Source organism: Palaemon carinicauda, chromosome 27, assembly GCF_036898095.1.
Source record: "Palaemon carinicauda isolate YSFRI2023 chromosome 27, ASM3689809v2, whole genome shotgun sequence".
Classification (NCBI taxonomy): domain Eukaryota; kingdom Metazoa; phylum Arthropoda; class Malacostraca; order Decapoda; family Palaemonidae; genus Palaemon; species Palaemon carinicauda.
This window is the reverse complement of record NC_090751.1, coordinates 88,443,666-88,464,969: the sequence shown is the minus strand read 5'-3', so window position 1 is coordinate 88,464,969 and position 21,304 is coordinate 88,443,666. Positions and strand designations below refer to the sequence as shown.

The 21,304-nt window shown below is 40.7% G+C and overlaps 1 long non-coding RNA gene across 2 annotated transcripts in view; it reads left to right on the top strand.

Annotated features, from left to right (window-relative positions):
• Positions 1-21,304, top strand: part of LOC137621237 (uncharacterized) — an 807,497-nt gene that overhangs the window by 723,028 nt on the left and 63,165 nt on the right. For both annotated transcript variants that reach the window (XR_011040184.1, XR_011040183.1), the window contains one exon: positions 19,461-19,629. This is a non-coding gene — a long non-coding RNA (uncharacterized lncRNA). The remainder of the gene's footprint in view (positions 1-19,460; positions 19,630-21,304) is intronic.

Below are 21,304 nucleotides of genomic sequence, written 5' to 3'. Positions count from 1 at the left end.
GGGTGAAGCCAAAAGCCAGTACTGGCTGGGACGTCCACCCTTCCTAATGGGTGAGTCACCCCTATTAAATAGCATGGTTTGTATTCCAGTTACGGAACAAATGACAAATTCGTAGATAATTTGTATTTTTCCTAACTATACAAACCTTAGCTATTTAACCAAACTTGCCCACCAGCCCCATCCCCCTTGGAAGTCCTACCTCCAAGCAAAGTGAGTTCAAGCACAGGTGTGTGTGAGGGGGGGGGGGGGGGGTGGTAGCAAGCTGCCCTCCCCTACCCCCTTTAACTAACGGTGTGGGTAGTAAACCCTTGTTAAATTTTAATGGCTCGTCATTTCAGCTACGCCGAAAGTAATACCCTTATTAAATAGCTAAGGTTTGTATAGTTAGGAAAAATACAAATTATCTATGAATTTGTCATATTTCCCATATAATTTATAAAAACTTTAACAAAGCAAGAGGAAGAGAAACTAAGTAGAACAGTGTGCCCGAGTGTACTCCCAAGCATGAGAACTCCAACCCAAGACAGTGGAAGACCATGGTACAGAGGTTATGGCACTACCCGATACTAGAGAACAATGGTTTGATTTTGGAGTGTTCTTCTCCTAGAAGAGCTGCTTACCAAAGCTAAAGAGTCTCTTCTACCCTTACCAAGAGGAAAGTAGCCACTGCACAATTTCAGTGCAATAGCGGAATAAGTCTACGGGGCGCATAGTCTCTCCTTTTACGTTCCATATTTTCGTAAATGAAGAAAAGTGTTGTCCTCCTTCATACCCGGTATCATGGTTCAAAAACCAAATCAATCAACCCCTGACTCCTGGTGTCTTCTTCCTGACTGCAATTCAGGGAAAAATAACCAAGGATCTGATTTGTTTACTCTTGTGCTTTGTGGGCACACCGGCAACACCTTTCGTCACCGCTGAGATAGTGAAGAAATAGTAGCCAAGAACACTTTCTTCAGGGCTAAGGGAAGTCATTGACTGGACCCCTTCGCACCCTCTCTTTCTTCTTCAGGAAGAACTCCAGTCAGAGTGCAGAAAGTCAGAAGTGTAAGCACAATTTGTGATGCAGGAATTATATTCAAAGGTGAAAAAATGTCAGACAATGTTTACTCCCCATTGCCTTAGACCTGTTGTAGCTCCAAAGCGAGTGGTATAGCTACTTTGGCTCTTCTCACAGGACCTTTAACATCAGATCAAGGGCAAGAGTTACATGTGATTCTAGAATAAAAGGAAAGATTGACTGGCCTTTTCTTTTCTTTTCAGTCCTCCCTCTCCTGGATTAAGCCACAATCTGAATGTGGCTATTCTGTGCTCAGGTACTATAGTCTCTCCTCTTTTTTTTTTTTTTGGTTCCCCCATACTCCTCATGAGTGGGAGTGTTACATAATCGGGCGAACCCATTATCATTTATGTATGCAACACTGATTCAGGGAAACCCTTTGGCTCAGAAGAACACTTGAAGCCAGGGCTATGGACCCTCTGCTATTACTAAAGTACAAGTACATATGGTGGTAGGATCCTTAACTCTTTCAGTGTCCCAGATGCACAAGTTCTGATTTATCTTGGGTAAGTTTTCCAGCTAGTTGGAAAGGGGACTTCCTCCCGCCTAAGGGCGAGTCTCCTATGTAAAGGACGATGGTTTGTATTTGGGTATGAACAAATAAATTGTTAAAGCAATTTTTATTTTTCCTAACTCTACAAACATGAGTCCTTTACTAATACTTTCCCAGCAGCACAAACCCCCTCGAAAGTCCCAGCTGCTATCTTAAGTGGTTTGTCAGAGCCAGCGGGTGGAAGGGGAAGCGGCTTTGAGAAAATATTAGGAGAGCATATCTTCCTTGGGCTGATGATCTGGAAGAACCAGTTCAAGCTCACAAAGTGAGAGGGATTGGTTCTATATTAGTCTTCTAGAAGAATCTCTGTGAGTCAAGTGTTGAAGGCTGGAGTCTGGAAACTCCAGACAACCTTCTAGCTCTCTGGGAATATGAATACCCACCAGCCCTTGAATAAGCTCTCACTAAGATCTGTGGTAGCCGCTCAGCAGGCTGTTTACCGAGCCTAGCTCACTCTTAGGACAAGAAGCATCTCGTTTAAGATAGTGGTCGCGACATAAGTCAATGATGAGAAATAGAGTCTGGCTCTTGTTCCTCTTTTCTTTCTCTTCTTGGAGTGCAGTGGTCATTCCATTATTTGCTTGATCAAACGTTTATGCTTAAGCCTTTTATGCTTTGCAGTTCTGTTTAGTGTTATTTATTTCAATCTTAAGGACATTTGTCCAGAAAACCTAAAAATTTCAAACATTTTTAAATTCAGAGGCCTAGATAGAGCTTTGAAGTGACCACTCCTTTAACAAGAAGGGAGCACCTCTTTTCCCTTTTATTTAGACCTTATTTGGATGCATATAAGCTCTCCTTGATTTTTCCCTCTATATTGGTTCTATCCAAGATGGTGAGAGAATAATTTATATTAAAGAAAAATTTTTATGTCAGAATCCTTTTTTTAAAAGCATGGAATGCAGAGGTTACTACCCTCGCGCGAGCACCTTGTGAGTGTCGTGTATACATCAGGGGCGTGTGAAAACCACTATTCACAGGCTATCTTCCATTTAGATAATTCCTTCATCAAAGGGAAGGGCCGTAACAGAGGCCCTAGAAACCACACTTGGACCACGCCACCGACATCTAACACGAGCGCCCTCTAGGGCATCCTTCTGTTTTGGACTTGCTCGCTAAGTCGTTTTTGTTTGTGCTCTTGGTGTTTTTTCCCGTGTTTGGCGTTAATTCATCATGACTGACGCTGCTACTTCACCTTTACCAATGTTAAGTACCATAGTTTGTTTTGACAGCTTTTTACAGTACCAGGCATTTGTTCTCTTTCCAGTAATGTGGATTTTAATTTTGGGAGCAGCTTGGCCTTCCTCGGTGTCGGCAGCCATTTTGGCATTGTTCGCTTTGCTAGTATTTCAAGTTAATATTGCCCATCTGGTACTCTGTCATCTAGGTTATATCACTTACGATTTATGACCATTATTATTATTATTTTTTTATTGTTTTTACTATGGTATTTTTTTGCTAGCAAGTCCAATTTGGACGAACGAAGAATAACGTTCTTGGCTTTGTTATAGTTTTAAGTACCCGCCTCGGGAAGGTGGTCGTTTTTAGACTACTGTATATCTTTATATTCATTTGTTACGCTGTCGTTATTCTTCGTTCTTGGTTATTACAATTTTATTATTATTCTTATATCATATTATTGTGTTCTTTATAATGTAACCATGAGAGTGTGAGCATGGAGTTCTCGTGTTCTGTTACTACAGTTACGAGGTACCCTTTCTCTTGTTTTCTTTCTTAATCTCGAGTAAGAAGAGGTGGATTTCCCGTTTTTCGTTTTATACGATCACGAGTTATCCCTTCCCCCTCTCCTTCTACGGGTTTATGATATTACGTTTGATTATATTTAAGTTTTATTGATGTGGTTACTGTTAATATAGCTAGCATTATTAATAGGTTCCGTTCGTGTATGAGTCATTACTTTGGGCTCATTTTATGCCGCCACCCGTGTTCCGTTCTCTTCGGAACGTTCACCCTCTCCGCCTTGAGTTCTACTCCGCTATAATGGATACTCATTGGGTTGGAAACTAGTCAGATATTTGGAGTGCTACGGTGAAACCCGGCACTCAGACTCCGGTTTCGGCCTTATGCACACGAACCTTTTTCATGATTAAACACAATTTCATTATTACGGTCCTTTTTCACCGGATCTCCGGCTTCACCGGAGATCACACAGACGTTCAGCATTGAGGTTAACATTATCTTACCGCTGATGTTCACAATTTCATTATTACGGACCTTTGTCACCGGATCTTCGGCTTCACCGGAGATCACTCAGACGTTCAGAACCGAGGTTAACATTATTTTACCGATGAGGTTTATAGTTACATGTTACGTGGTTACTTGACTTTAATATATTAATTTGTGGCTCTAGCTAGCAATTATAGAACCATGTTAGGCACACATAATTAATGTTATCCAGGAAAATGGCCTCTCATGGCAGGGTTGGTTTCGACCTGGCCTTTTCATTAGAAGGGGCTAGCGTTCGATCCCAAGTATGAAGTAGAAATTTATTTCTATTTGAACACGATGTTGTATGGATATTTATCCATATGTATACATATATATAATTAAATATATGCATAAATATATACATATATATTATATACATGTACAAATATATACATATACAGTGAGCCCTCGTTTATCGCGGTAGATAGGTTCCAGACCCGACCGCGATAGGTGAAAATCCGCGAAGTAGTGACACCATATTTACGTATTTATTTAACATGTATATTCAGACTTTTAAAACCTTCCCTTGTACGTAGTACTGTTAACAAACTTCCCTTTAATGTACAGAACACTTAATGCATGTACTACAGTACCCTAAACTAAAACAGGCACAAATATTAAAGGCGATTTTATATCATGCGTTTCCTAAACACGCCAAAAAGCACGATAAAAAATGGCAACCAATGTTTTGTTTACGTTTATTTCTGATCATAATGAAGAAACAAACGCATTTAGTGAACACATCTGTGTATAGGTTAGTTTTTGCATCGATTATATTGATTATACAGTATGTTGATTTTTGTTATTACCAATGTTTTACTTAATTTTACCTAGGACTTCCAAATCAAATGTTTTTCTTTATGACGCCGCCTGAAACGGCGGTCCATCTTCGATCGTAATAAACAAACGAAGGCATTTAACGCGCATGATGAAAGTGATAAATAATGATATTACAGTAAAAGCTTTTAGAAAATATGTTATTACAAATATTATTTACCGTATCTATATAAAATCATACATACGTAGCAAAGCAGGAAAACAATTTACGAGAGAGAGAGAGAGAGAGAGAGAGAGAGAGAGAGAGAGAGTTTTTTTACGTACGTAAATGTAAATTTTAAACAAAAAAATAGCCCCATTTCATATAAAATAGGTTATTACAAATATTTTATTTTATCATATTACAGTAGTCTGTATAATACTGTAAAGTTCAGTACAGTATGTTGTTGTTAGTCGTGGCGATGAAATTCTCACGAAACAAAAACACGGCATTCGATTACAACAGCTGATTCTCTCTCTCTCTCTCTCTCTCTCTCTCTCTCTCTCTCTCTCTCTTCGTGTTATACAATACTTACGTATAGATGAAGAAACTAAAATTAGTTTTCTTAGTGTCAATTAAATACGAAACTAAAAAATTATGCCGAGTTTATATCCATTTCAATCGTTGCTAAAAATACGGCATCCGATTTCATCAGCAAACCACTATTTTTTGGGAAACATCATTTTATTTCTAGAAAATTGCTACTCTTTAAATAGTTGATTGCACATTAAGAAAGCGTGTACTTTTGTTTTTAAATTTCGGGTGTGTTTTAAAAATCGAGTATTGTTGACTTCTTTTTGTTTTACTTTTGGCTGTACTTTTGGCTGTGATTAGATCAGCTTACGTCTAGCTGCCGCTCTTGAGAGCGTACGAATACACTAACAAAGTATCGTTTATACCATTTCTTAACTTATTCAAACCGTCTATACAGTTGATATTACATAAGCACCAATGTGTTATAACCTATCAAATTTTTTTTGTTTATTACATTTAAAATAACACACTCTCTCTCTCTCTCTCTCTCTCTCTCTCTCTCTCTCTCTCTCTCTCTCTTCGTGTTATACAATACTTACATATAGATGAAGAAACTAAAATTAGTTTTCTTAGTGTCAATTAAATACAAAACGAAAAAATTATGCCGAGTTTACATCCATTTCAATCGTTGCTAAAAATACGGCATCCGATTTCATCAGCAAACCACTATTTTTTGGGAAACATCATTTTATTTCTAGAAAATTGCTACTCTTTAAATAGTTAATTGCACATTAAGAAAGCATGTACTTTTGTTTTTAAATTTCGGGTGTGTTTTAAAAATTGAGTATTATTGACTTCTTTTTGTTTTACTTTTGGCTGTGATCAGATCAGCTGACGTCTAGCTGCCGCTCTTGAGAGCGTACGAATACACTAACAAAGTATCGTTTATACCATTTCTTAACTTATTCAAACCGTCTATACAGTTGATATTACTTAAGCACCAATGTGTTATAACCTATCAAATTTTTTTGTTTACTGTATTACATTTAAAACAACACTCTCTCTCTCTCTCTCTCTCTCTCTCTCTCTCTGTGGGCTATACTTTTCACTACCTCCCATTCCTTACCTCTCTCTATCTCTCTAACAAATGATATCTTTGTTGCTCCTCAAAGTTTCATTTATATTGAAAATCAATCATGATTCAATTTTCCTTACTTTCTCCAATCTCGCACCATCGGTCACATCGCGGTATTTTTTAATGTTCCGGAAAATCCGCAATATATGTATATACATGCGTTATGAAAAAAATCCGCGAAGTGGTGAATCCGCGATAGTCGAACCGCGAAGTAGCGAGGGATCACTGTACATATATATTATTGTTTTCTAGATACTTTGGTTGATCCCAGCCTGTGAATAGGATCACTGACCAGAGTCTCAAGGAACATCCAGACTTATGTCTCCTTTCTTTTACAGAAGGTCTGCTGCGCGGCCAAGAGTTGCCCCAACGCCTTTAATGATCCCCAGGGCCAAGACCTATGCCGGTCTTATGCGCATTGTGCCATACCCTTTTCTCGGAACCGGGACAAGCCCCCTACATGGTATGGTTCCTGGAGTCATGCACGCTCTGCTACGAGCTGTCCTCCCTACTCCTGAACGATGATGTAAGTTGGTTCTAATTTTTTCCTTTTGGTATCCTTTGGCGATGATTTAATTTGTTCTTTATATATATATACATCGCTTATTGCGGGGAACGGTCTTCTCCTTCATCACTAATCCCCTCACCTCTTTCAGGGTGATGATGAATCTCTCCGGGCTGCAAGAGCTGCTCTCCGCCCTTGGGTGTCAAGCTTTGGAAGGAATGCTCCATCTGGCGCACCCTATCTCCTCGACGGAGACATGGCCTCTTGCCTGTTCCCGGGCTCTACTACTGCGGCAGTTCCACCGGAGACAGCGGCCCCGTTAATTGAGGCGGTTAGAGCAACCATCCCAACGGAAGAGGAAGCTTTATTGGCGGGGGACGTGTCCTCTCTAGAGTTGAACGTCGAATCCATGGACGAGCAGGTAGGTGGTGATGAGTTTTAAGTCTTCATCTTTGCCATTATCTGCGTCACCGGTCCCTGGACCCTCAAAGGATCCTGATGTTCATATTACTTTGCATAAAACCGTGACTGCTAAAAAGACGAAGTCCGCTAAGTCCAGGGCTTCGTCAGCGGGTCGTGCTCAGGATCCCTCCTTCCCCGCCAACCTGATCAGGGATATGGTTAAAGAGCAGATACAACAGCAGATACAACACATTCTAGGGCAAGCCAAGGAGCTATGACGGAGCTCAAAGATATGGTGGCGAATCTGATCCGTTCAGGAACTCGGATGCCTCCCCCTTCAGCCCCAGACGCATCGAAGTTAACCCCCTTCGATAAAAACAACCCATGGAGGTTTGCCTTACATGCTCCATATATAGATGGTACCATAACTCTGGATGGCATAGGCGCCGGCCCTCTAGAGGACCTAGAATTTACCCTCCGGGACTAGAATTCCCATTCAACGGATTCGTCCGTTTGAAAGAGCATGCCTTGGTTAGGTTAGACAAGGTACCGAAGGTAACGGTAATATTTCCTAAAGAGCAGGACCCAAGCTGTCTGGGCCAGGACGTTGTCGGTCTGGGGGTACGCTAATTCCAAGCTCACCCCACACAAAGGGGCCTACGCCATATTTACAACTGCTCCCATTATTACCTTGCCTATTACGGAAAATTGACAGGTCTTAATATTCAAGCTGTCAAAGAAGGTTCTGCCATGCTGGCTCTTAAAGAGACGGACCCCACCTCGTGGAGTCCCTAGCCTTGCTTTATCCCACTGAGACCTTGTTTCGGATATTCACGAAGAACCTATCTCTGTCCTACCAAATCGACCTACACGATTTTTGGTCTGCTCGGGTTAGTTGTAGGAAATACGTTCTGTCTGAGGCCTCTATCAGACATGAACCGAACAGGCTGATAGCTTCCTCCTGCTGGGGTAAAACCCTCTTCCCTTAGGAGGAGGTGAACAAGGTTCTACAAGACGATGCGAGAGCAAACCAAAATTTGCAGGTGAGGTGGGGCCTCACTGCCAAAAAGAAGGTCGAAGCCCAAAAGCAAGCTTTCTTCAAGAAGAAGCAGAGATTTACCCCTTACAAGACGAACCGGGGTCACTACCATCAATCGTCAGTTACCCACTCGTCATCACAGTCTCCCTCTGCTTCGACGTCTCTGCATCCGAATCCCCCTCAACAGGTGGTCTACCTCACTGATCCCCCAGGTACACAGCCCAACCCCGTTTGGATGCCCTCACCTGCATACAACCCTAGCTACGAACCCTCAGGTTCCTTTCGTGGACACCAGAGAGGAAGCTACAGGGGTAGAGGACAGTTCCGCCAACAAGGTGGACCTAGGACAAGGGGTGCCCGGGGAGGGAAAGGACCTAGATTCACTCCCTCACAATGAGGTGGTCCCGGTAGGGGGGAGACTTTACCACTTTTGAGAACATTGGACCTTCAGTTATTGGTCGAATAGCATAATCTCTAAAGGTTTGGGGTGGAAATGGCCACAAGGTTCTCCTCCTCCACCAGTGACCTTCTTCTAGAAACCCACTCCCATCCTGAAAGAGTACACCACAGTGTTACTCAAGAAGAAAGCAATCAAACGGGTTCGATCACTGAAGTTCCAAGGCCGCCTGTTCACAATTCCGAAGAAAGGCTCGTCGGCATTGATAGTGGACCTGGACTTGTCAAAGCTAAACCCTTACATTCTCTGCGACAAGTTCCGGATGTTGACCCTCTTAATGAGAGAATGCCTTGATGAAGTCATTGAGCTTCAGCACGGCATTTCATTCCCATGCTGAATCTTGGTGACGGGCAAGAGGGCTCTCGAACTTGGGGAAATTGCTCCCCCAGTTCGAATCTAAATTTCTCTCTTTCTTATCTTTTTCTTCCTCTTTATATTGCTTCAACCTTCTCCTAATATTATAAACTTTCTTTCATGATGCTGTCCCAACCCTATGAGTAAAATTTTCCATATGTATATGTGTATATTTTTACATATATATGTATATTTATTATTTTTTTTTTCTCTTTATGGCATGGATGTTTCTACATCTGTTATTGCCACTTGGGCGGATGTTTCTGCATCCGGTATTGCTGCCTGCTTTGATGAATGTGAAAGGTGTCGCGGTTGGGAGGCCTTTGTGCTCAAAGCTATATGTGAGTGTATAGGATGATCTCAGCCATCCCGAAGATGGTTTGGACCTTTTTGGCGGAACTATTCCAAGTGTTGGGTCTTCGGAATCCAGGGGGATCCAATGCTTGGGGTAGGACTCTCGGCTTCTGGCCGGAAGCCCGTCATTACAGATATGGGGAGGATGATTCCATAGTTTCTTGGTCTCAGTCCTAACAGGCGGGTTCAGCTTACACCTGTGCCTCTATATCTGTTTTGATGCTATCCTTCGGGTAGGGTATGGAGTGGACCATCTGGGAAGTATACTCTCACTGTGCCGGTAGTGGAGAGTGTAAATTTCCTTCCCAACATGTGATGCCTTAATGTTCTCAAGCAGGTAAATCAAACTTCAAAAAATCACTCTTCTCTCTTCTTTTTTATGATGGATTCTTGTGAAAATGACCCCACCTCCCCTGGATATGCTGACTCGCCCCCGGCACTGTTGACGACCTCTGGCAATTCATTTAAAGAAAACTCCGTTGACGACCTAGGAACTAAAAAGGACTGTTCTTTAAACATTCTGAAAAAGGGTAATTTGGGCAACACAGGAAAACTGAAAGTCCTGCACGTTACCCAAATCCCTTTAGAAGCTAATTATGATGTGCTACATAAAATATTTGAGTGTTACGGATCAATAAAAGAAATTAGAATGAAACTTCAAGATGATAATTGGGAATCTTGGTTATCATTTAATTGTCATGAGGAAGCATTTAATGCAAGCTGTAACATTGTTGATATTAAAGTAGGTAATATGAGTGTTAAGGGTGCTCTTTGTGATGGGGCACCTAAAGATCTGGATGTCTACAGACCAGCAGACTGGGCTGATAAAGATATAGAGGCAGATATACCATCCCAAAGAAAGCCAAAACCACCAATGTGGCTTCTTGCTCAATCTGTGGGAGGTACGGAAAATTATTTCAAGATATGCAAATTTCTTCAGAGAAAGGTAGGTACGATCGCACCTGGAGATATATCTCGATTCGGGAAGAAAAGTTTCTTGATAAAGGCCAAGTCATACACACAGTCTGTTATACTGTCTAATTTGAAGACAGTAAATGATGATATAAAATTGGACATCAAACCCCATCTAAACTTTAGCTATGGAAGGGGAGTGGTTTTTAATAGGGATCTGTATGAATTTACTGAAGAGGAGATATTGGCCATGTGTCCCCTATCAGTGTGGAAAGTACATAAAGTACCTGGAACATCAATGATTGTTCTTACTTTCCAGGATGCTGGTGTACCTTTCCACATAGACATAGAAAACGAAAGGATCAGAATTCAACCTTTTAAGCAGAAGCCACTGCAATGTTATAATTGCTTCAAATTTGGACATCCTTCCAAAGTTTGCAATAATGAAAAAATTTGTAATACTTGCTCCAAAATTTACCATGGGGATTGTACACTTGAGGCAAGATGCTTAAACTGCAACTCTAATCATAAATCTAATGATAGGAGCTGCCAGTTTTATAAGTTAGAAGAGGCTGCCCTCAATAAATCAATTATTGAACATGTAAGCGTGGGGCATGCCAAGAGATTATTAAATAAATCTAATACTTATGCAAAAACATTAAAAACAGGAGAAAAAGTTCCTCGGGAATCATCTCACCCACCTACTACTGTAGGTAGTTCTCGAAAAAGGAATTCACAATCTATTGATAAAGTGCTGCATAAGACAAGAACATCTCCTCCTAAAGATTTATCATTGAGTATCAACCAAAAGACATTGCCCACCACTATCAAACCTTTGTCCCCCATTACAAAGGATAGTACTAACCTCTCCCAGGCCATATCCTTGCCTGATTTAATGGAGATTCCACCTGACACCAAGTTATCAGGTGTACCTGTAGTGGGGAAGGTACAAAAACCTGGTAACTTGCAACCTATTAATCGTAAAAGAGAGAGACCTCCATCTCTCTCACCCCCTTCCATAAGAAATACTAGAATTATGACATCAAATAAATATGATGTTTTGTCTGTTGATGTTGGCGATCAACCAGAAGACAATTTAGATAAATCAGAAATTCAAGTTGAGGTCCACCATCCCCCTCAACAAATATATAAAAAAGATACAAAGAAAAACTCCAACGTAAAACCCAACATAACAAGACCATCTCTGAAGAAACCTACAAGTAATAATGTTAGATTAAAAACTGCTAATGGGAAGACCTCACCCAAGACGTCTTCCAGAAATAATCCATAGTTTTCTCCTCCATTTTGCAATGGAACTGTCAGGGTTTGAGGGCGAAATATGAAGAACTTAAGCTCCTAATTCATGAGCATTCCCCCATAATAGTATGTCTACAGGAAAGTATGCTTGATTCTAACACTCCTAGTCCTCGAGAGTATGGTAGCTATAGAACACCATATAATCAACAAGCAGGGAGCCATGGCGGAAGTCTCATGTACATTCGTCGAGATGTTCCCCAAATACCCATGTCTATACGTACAACCCTGCAGGCAGTTGTTGTACAAATTGATATAGGGAGAAAATATACAATATGCTCTCTGTACTTACCTCCAAATGATGATATTTTATATGATGATTTAGCAGAAGTTATTCAACAACTCCCTCAACCTTTTCTCTTACTGGGAGATATGAATGGTAGACATCCTTTATGGGGTGATGTTTTGGCCAACACAAGGGGCAATATTATCTCATCAATTGTGGAGAATGAGGATGTGGGGCTCCTTAATACAGGAGAGCCCACGCACTTCCATGTTCAGACAGGTACTTTGTCATGCATTGACCTTTCAATTGCAAGTTCTAACTGCCTTCTTGATTTTGATTGGAGGACATTAGATGATTGGCATACTAGTGATCATGCACCAATCATTATAAACACCAACAAGGGTCCACCTTTGCAAAGATCGCCACGTTGGAATCTAGACAAGGCAGACTGGGTTAAATTTTCTGAGCTAAGTGAAATCGAAGGGAGAGCAGAACAGTTTGAAAGTATTGATGATGCTATAGACCTGCTGAATGGAACTCTTCATACAGCAGGAGTCAATTCAATTCCCAAAACAACAGGGTTATTCAAACGACGACCAGTCCCGTGGTGGTCTTCAGAACTAACTGCACTCCACAGAGCCACAAGAAGATCTCTAACACGATTGCGTAGACTCCGAACTGATGAGAATTTAATTATGTACAAGAAATGTAGAGCACAGTTCCGTCGTGCCATGAAAGAAGCAAGGCGCCAGTCATGGATGTCTTTTGTTTCCTCCATTAACAGTAGAACACCACCATCTTCTGTGTGGAGGAAAGTAAAAAGGATAGCTGGCAAATTCACCCCCAACCCACCACCAGTGTTGAAGGTGAATGGCCAGTATGTAACTGAAGCAAATGAAGTTAGCAATGCCTTGGCTAATCATTTTTCAAATGTATCCAGCAAGTGTGAAGGAGCCCCTGGTCACCAGTATAGGAGCACTGAAGAAAATAAAATTTTAAATTTTGCAACAAGAAGGGAAGAGTCGTATAATTCTCCTTTCACTGAAAGAGAATTTGATTCCGCACTTGCTCATTGCAACGATACAGCCCCTGGTCCCGATGGAATTCCATATGCAATGATTAAACATGTACATTTTAATACAAAGCTATTTATTTTAAGCATTATTAATAGAATATGGCATGATCATAGTTACCCAAGTGTTTGGGAACTAGCCATTATTTTAGCCTTTTTAAAACCTGGTAAAGACAAGTTTTTAGCAGCAAACTATCGTCCTATTGCATTGACATCTTGTTTATGTAAAATTATGGAGAAGATGGTCAATGCAAGGCTGATATGGTACCTTGAAAAGAAAGGTATTTTATCACCGATTCAATGTGGATTCCGAAAAATGCACTCAACGACTGATGTGTTGATACGACTTGAGTCTTCTATTTGTGAAGCCTTTGCTTCCAAACAGCACCATGTTACAGTATTTTTTGACCTTGAAAAGGCATATGATACCACATGGAGATATGGTATTCTTAAAACCATTCATGAATTGGGATTGAGAGGAGAGCTGCCACTATTTATTCAGGCATTTCTTTCACGTAGAGTTTTTCAAGTGAGAGTGGGGGAAACTCTATCAGAGAGTAAGTGCCAGGAAGAAGGAGTTCCTCAGGGTAGTGTGCTGAGTGTAACCCTTTTTGCACTAGCAATTAATGGGATATCCTCAGCCATTCCCCAGGATGTTCTCTCAACATTATTTGTGGATGATCTCTCAATATCATTTGCTGGCACTAGAATGGCAATGGTTGAGAGAAAAATCCAACTCTCTATTGATAAAATTATCCAGTGGGCTGACATGAGTGGATTCAAGTTCTCGACAAGTAAAACTACCATTGTCCATTTTTGTCGTATCCGGGGAGTACATCCAGACCCGGATATATACATTAAAGGTCAACGGATACCATGTGTATCGGAAACCAAATTTTTAGGTTTGATATTTGACTGTAAACTTACATGGGTTTCTCACCTAAAAGCGCTAAAAGCTAAATGTGTTGAAGCTCTGAATATCTTAAAAGTATTATCCCATACATCATGGGGGGCAGACCGCAATACTATTTTAAAATTATACAAGGCCTTGATTTTTTCCAAAATTAGTTATGGTTGTGAGGTATATTCTTCAGCCACCCCAAGCCGGTTAAAAATATTAGACTCGATACATCATGCAGGTATTAGATTGTCTACTGGAGCTTTTAAAACCTCGCCTATCCCAAGTCTCCTTGTTGATGCTGGAGAGTTACCTCTAGACCTTTACCGAATGTCTTCCATTCTTCGGTATTGGTTTAGATTGCAAAGACTCCCTAACTCTCTAGCCTTTCAGACTGCAAGCCTTGTAAGACAAGCATCATACTTTGAGTTGCACCCAAAATCCCCTCAACCTTATGGCTTTCGGGTGAAACGATTATTAGATAGTCTGGATATAATTAGAAATAAGATACTTCCATTCAAGATCTCATCAACGCCTCCATGGAAGTTACCAGAGATATCTTTTTGTAAATATTTTATCGGAGATAAGAAGAATATGTCAGACATAGAAGCCAGGTCTCTTTTTAATGAACATGTTAAAGAACATAGAGGATCAACTTTTATCTATACTGATGGCTCCAAATCTGATGCTGGCGTTGGATTTGGAGTACATAGTAATGGTTTTAATTGTAGAGGTGCACTTCCTCTGACCGCTTCCATATTTACTGCCGAACTGTATGGCATATTAACTGCTATTGAGAAAATAGCGTTGGAGAAGGAGGGTAATTTTACAATTTTTAGTGATGCAAGGAGTGTCCTTCAAGCTATGGAAGCTTTTAATTCTAATAACCCTCTAGTTTTAAAGATTTTAGAATGGCTTTTCCTTATTGGACGGAGAGGTATAACAGTTCAATTTTGTTGGGTTCCAGCACATGTAGGTGTGTCCGGGAATGAGAAGGCAGATTCACTGGCTAAGGAGGCTGCATCAGAGTTGCTGCCAAGAAGATATCCCATTCCCTGTAATGATTTCTTACCTGACATCAAGAAATTGGTTTGCAATAAATGGCAACAGCAATGGGATAGTCAAGATGGCAATAAAATGAGGGAAGTAACAAATGACATATCTCCTTGGAGGTATAATATGATGCCCCGAAAATGGGAGACGTCTCTTTGTCGTCTCCGTATTGGTCACACTCGGTTGACACATGAGTTTCTGTTGAAGGGCCAACAGCAACCGTATTGTGACAACTGTTTAGTACCTCTAACAGTAAGGCATTTGTTGACCGAATGCCCCAATTATGACATCTTGCGGAATAGATATTTGTTTGAGGCTCGAGGTGAGGGTGGCAGGTTCATCCTTGCCAAGATTCTTGGAAATGATGTGTCCTACCATGCAAGTGGCATTTTTAGATTTCTTTCAGAAGCAGGTCTTCTGAAAAATATTTAACTTTTATGACATTCAATTTTTATGATTTTAATTGAATACTCTAATTTTTTATTTTATTTCATTTTTTACTTTTGTATATATAAATTAAATGTTACCGGCGTCAATGACCTTAGATGTCAGGATGCCTGAAAACTTTAAATCATTCATTCATTCCGGATGTTGACTATCTCTCAGGTACGGACCTTACTTCCCCGTGGGGCCGTCACCACCTCTATCGACCTTACCGGCGTCTATTATCATGTGCCAATAGCTCGAAACTTCTCTCTTATCTAGGTTTCCGCCTAGGCAGGAAAGCCTTTGCGTTCAAAGTCATACCTTCGGCCTCAACATTGCTCCCAGGATATTCACGAAACTGGGAGAGACAGTGTTAGAACAACTCAGGAACCAAGGGATACAGATCATTGCTTATCTGGACGATTGGCTCATTTGGGCCCGGTCGGCCATGGAAAGCAACAGAGCTACGAAGAAAGTACTTCGATTTCTCGCCAACCTGGGATTTCGGGTCAATCTCCAAAAGTCCCGCCTGCAACCATCAGGCCACTTCGAATGGTTAGGCATTCAGTGGGACCTTTCGAAGCACACGCTGTCTCTTCCTTCCAAAAAGGTAAGAGAAATAGCTTCCAAGATCAAGAATTTTCTCAATCACAAGCAGGTGTCCAGAAAAGCCTTAGAAAGAATCCTTGGTCTTCTCCAATTCGCTTCAGTAACAGATCTCCTATTAAAAGCCAAATTCAAAGACATCAATCGAGTTTGGAGAAAGAGAGCTACAGTACCTTTAAGAGACAAGGTCTCGAAGATCCCCTCTGTCTTGAAAATGAGACTACGCCCATGGTGCGAACCGAAGAACCTCTCCAATCGGTTCCTCTACAATTCCCACCTCCACAAGTGACAATTCATACAGACGCGTCTCTAAGTGGATGGGAGGGTTACTCCGAACATCAGATGTTTCAGGGCTCTTGGTCACTCGCCATGAAACAGTTCCATATCAATGCTCTCGAAGCCATGGCAGTGTTCTTGACCCTGAAGAGAGACTCTCCTCCGAGGTCGACCCACATCAGAGTAGTGTCAGACAGCACAGCCGTAGTACACTGCGTCAACAGAGGCGGATCCAAGTCACCCAACCTGAATCAGATCCTGGTCACTATCTTCGCCTTGGCAACAGGAAAGAACTGGTTCCTGTCAGCAACTCACTTAGCGGGAGTCCAGAATGTCAGAGCGGACTCACTATCCAGGACGAAACCACTGGAATCAGAATAGTCTCTAGACATAATTTCATTCCGGTGGATACTCGGGCTGGTTCCGGGCCTCCAGGTAGATCTATTCGCAACTCAGATGAATCACAAACTTCCTTGTTATGTGACCCCAACCCTGGACCCTCAGGCTTATGCCATGGATGCATTAACCCTGGATTGGAACCATTGGAAGAAGATTTACCTAATTCCCCCCAGTGAATCTTCTAATGAAAGTTTTACACAAACTACGCTCCTTCCGGGGAGCAGTGGCTTTAGTAGCACCTCACTGGCCAAAGAACAGTTGGTTTCCTCTCCTCCTCGAGTTGAAACTCCGTCCCTTCCGGATCCCGTTCCCCAAACTGACCCAAGTAATCTAAACTCACTGTGTCAGATTCCTCAAGGATAGCCAAAACTCTAACTTTGTGGACTACATGAAGTTTGCAGCTCGTAGAGATGCGAACATTGACCCGGAAAACGTTCTCTTCATCGAATCAGACAAAAGGGACTCGACAATTCGTCAATATGATTCGGCCGTTAAGAAACTAGCAGATTTCCTAAGAATTCAGACCATACTCGTATGTCTCCGAATTTAGCCATCTCTTTCTTGAGGTTCCTATTTGACAAAGGCCTAGCAGCTAGAACTTTAACCACCATCAAGTCAGCTTTGAACAAGTTCTTCCTTGTTGGGTTTAACATTAACCTAGCTGATTCCTATTTCTCATCTTTTCCAAAAGCGTGTGCTAGGCTTCGACCTTCGGTTCGGCCACAAAAGGTATCTTGGTCTCTGAACGATGTCCTCAAACTTGCGTCGGACACGGACAATGAATCCTGCTCTTATATCACTCTTCTTAGGAAGACTTTATTTTTAACGGCTTTGGCCTCAGGTGCTAGAATATCAGAACTAGCAGCTCTCTCACGAAACCCGGAAAACATAGATTTCTTCCCTTCAGACGAAGTACTCCTTTCTCCAGACAGAGCTTTCCTAGCTAAAAATGAGGATCCGCAAAATAGGTACTCCCCTCGGAAGATTATCCCTCTTCCCCAGGATCCTTTCTCTGTGTCCAGTCACTACTCTCAGGGCCTTTTTAGCTAGAACTGCCACCCGCTCGTCTGGCCCCTTGTTTATCAAGAAACAAGGAGGTACTATTTCCATTCAAGGTATCAGACAACAAATCCTCTACTTCATTAAACATACTAATCCGGAATCATTTCCCCATGCTCATGATATACGGTCAGTAGCTACCTCCATCAATTACTAACAGAACAGGGACTTTGATGACCTTAAAAAATATACGGGTTGGAAATCTCCTATGGTTTTCAAACGCCACTATCTAAAGAACTTACAGGCCCTTAAATACCCAACGGTTGCAGCGGGGAGTCTTATCTCTCCCCATTAATCTCTTCTTCCTTTCTTCCATCTCTTTTCTTCTCCCTCCTACCCGCCACTCACACCACGTCGCCACTCTCCTGGGTAGTTCGTTAGCCCTATGATTTTTACCATGTTTAATTCCTATGGTTTAACTGTTATTGTTTTTACCGTTCCTTTAATGTTTAGATATGCTTAGACATGTAAGGTTTGATGCCTTTTGCGTTTCGACACTCAGTTGATTCCTTGTCTTCATATTTATTTAGCCTTACGTTCCCTATGTCATTTGTCTAGTTTGTAATTTGATGTTTACTTACATTATTATATTATATTATTGTCTTACATGGTGTTTGTATTCTCCTTATTATGTTATTACTTTATTGGGCTTGGAAGGCATTCTCTGGTACATTTTCACCGGCCGTCACAGGTCGACCCAGAAAAGGGATTTTGACGAAGGAAAAATCTATTTCTGGGGAGAGACCTGTGACGCCCGGTGAAACCCTTCCCGGTTATTTTTGTACGGACCCACCCTTTCCTTGCCAAGCCATATGTTCTTGCGGAAGGATGTCCTAGAGGGTGCTCGTGTTAGGTGTCGGTGGCGTGGTCCAAGTGTGGTTTCTAGGGCCTCTGTTACGGCCCTTCCCTTTGATGAAGGAATTATCTAAATGGAAGACAGCCTGTGAATAGTGGTTTTCACACGCCCCTGATGTATACACGACACCCACAAGGTGCTCGCGCGAGGGTAGTAACCTCTGCATTCCATGCTTTTATCTTTCTCTGGTATATTTGGAAGATTTATATCAGAAAAGTGTAAAGAAGGACCCTTTCACCGGGCGTCACAGGTCTCTCCCCAGAAATAGATTTTTCCTTCGTCAAAATCCCTTTTTTAGATGTATTCTTAAGTTCTCAAATATTTTTCAACCTCCTTATTTTATTCGGTTGCGTCCTAGTTCTTGGTTATTTAGTTCTTCCAGTAAGAGAGGCATCATCACAAGATGTATGAGGCAGGTTAATTTTTGCTTGAGTGGAAAATCTTGGATCTGGAGCCTTTGGTTCCGTTTAATACAGTATTTGGAAATGATATTGGTTCCCTGTTTTCCCTGCCTCCACCGTCATCAACTTGAATTCTGTTCCCCCTTGTATGCTAACGATCCAATCAAAATGTCTCATTTTGTAGAAATTCAGACAATTCTCAGCAATAGTGGTGGTGTTATCCCCCTTCAACATGATTTGACAACTGTTATTTATAGTACTTCAAGTCATCAGGAGGAAGAAGACAATTTTAAATGTTTCTAGAATCTGTTTCTCATTCATCAAGTTTACAATGGAGTACCATCAAAATTGATTCTTCTATTTCACTCGAACAATTTTAATATGACAAGTTTTGTTTTACTTTTTTCATGTGTAAGAAGGAAAAGATTAAATTGGTATTGTTACTTTATATTGATTATATGGTAACATAAGAACAGGTTTTCTTGAATTTTGATCTGCAACTATAGCTAAATAGAACTGTTCATTTTAAAATATTGTTTTTCAGTATTTGTCTTTATTATGAAGTATACTTTCACATTTTCAGATTGTGCATGTAAACAAACTGCTGAGGAAAACACCATGCATAGAAACTTCATTATCCACTAGATGTTGCAATTATGGAGAAAAGTTTCCAAGTATTGTAGTTATCTACAGTCAAGATCGACATATTTTGAAAGGAGTGAGCAAGAGTTGACAAGGATTCGTGCCAGGAGGTAAATACCATACACTAGAGTCTTTAGAATACTGAAGTCGCAGTATAAAAGAATCACTGTTAATCTATTAATGTCACATGGGTTATCTTAAATTATTTATTCTTCTGACTGTAATTATATAGTTACTGTACTGGTATACAGTATCACGAACTAAAGAAATTACCATTAAACATTAGATCTAGAAAATTTTGCAAATGGTTTTCAAACATACAGTACTGGTGCTGTACTTTATGAATATTGTAATTTAGTACTGTATTATAAATGTACTAAATATCAATCACTTTATTTTTGCATTACTGTATATATTGAAGGAATACAATATTTCTTCCTACGTGTATATAAACCTTCCACCTTTTAAAATGAATTATGTCTTCAGTGGAGCTGGAATGCTGTTGAATTTTTTGAGGTAAATGACAAGTGGTGAGCCCAGACGAGTAGCCCCTCCCACCCTCTTCTCAAAGACGCTTCTACTTTTATCTTTGGTCCCAAGGAGTTTAAAGGCACAGTAGCATCATATCCAGGGATAATTAATCTTTTTCTCAAACTTTTTATTTGAATTGTTGAATTTTGCTTTGTATTTATGATGAAATGAAGATGAAATTTGCAGCAAGTGAAGTATGGATACTTCATCAGTTTATGGCTTGATGGGTGTGACTCGTGACTTCTTGGAATTTGTAAATTTAGAGTTTTGTCTAGGAAAATGTGTATATTTTATGAAAATTTGTTTTCTTGCTAAAAAAAAACCTTTTTATATAATTACTTAAGCATGTCCAGTCCCGTACACAACCCTTTACTGACTGGGGTACTGTACCTATTTATTTTTTTTTTTCTACATGAAATGCAAACCATCGTCCTTTACATAGGAGAATGATGTCAGTAGTGGGGAGGAGACATCCCCCCCCCAGCTGGCTCACTGACAACTCACTCGGGTATCATCCGTTTGTGAAAGATTTCTCTCTCTAGCTGGGAATTTTAGAGACTAATAATATTTTGCTTTCTCTTCAGTGTTTGGTGAGGGGTAATTCTGAAAAAGGAAGAGCGAGCTGGGGTTGAAGCGCACAGGTGATTTGCCCTTAAGAGACACTCTCCGAAGAGGATTGCTGGTAAGATGTGTCTGGACATGTTCAATAGGGATGCGCGTCTGGAAGAGGTTCGTCTGGAATTTTGCTTGAAAAAGAATTCTTCTTCTTTTGGAGAACCTGTTGAGGATGAAGAAGAGTATGATTGTCTTCATGAGGCCATCCCTCTTAATGAGAGAATGCTTTGATGAAGTCATTGAGCTTCAGCACGGCATTTCATTCCCGTACTGAAACTTGGTGACGGGCAAGAGGGCTCTCGAACTTGGGGAAATTTCTCTCCCAGTTTGAATCTAAATTTCTCTCTTTCACCTTTTTCTTTTTCTCAATATTACTTCGACCTTATCCTAATTTCATAAACTTTCTTTCGTCTTGCTTTCCAAACTCTATGAGAAAAATTTCCCTCATTATATTTGTGTATATATTATGTACATATATATTTATTATTATTTTTTTTTTTTTTTCCTATGGCTTGGATGTTTCTACATCCATTGTAGCCCCAGCGGGGATGTTCATACATCCTTTATTGCTGCCTGCTTTGATGAGTGGGAGGAGGTGTCACGGTTGGGAGGTGTTTGCATTCAAAGCTATATGTGAGA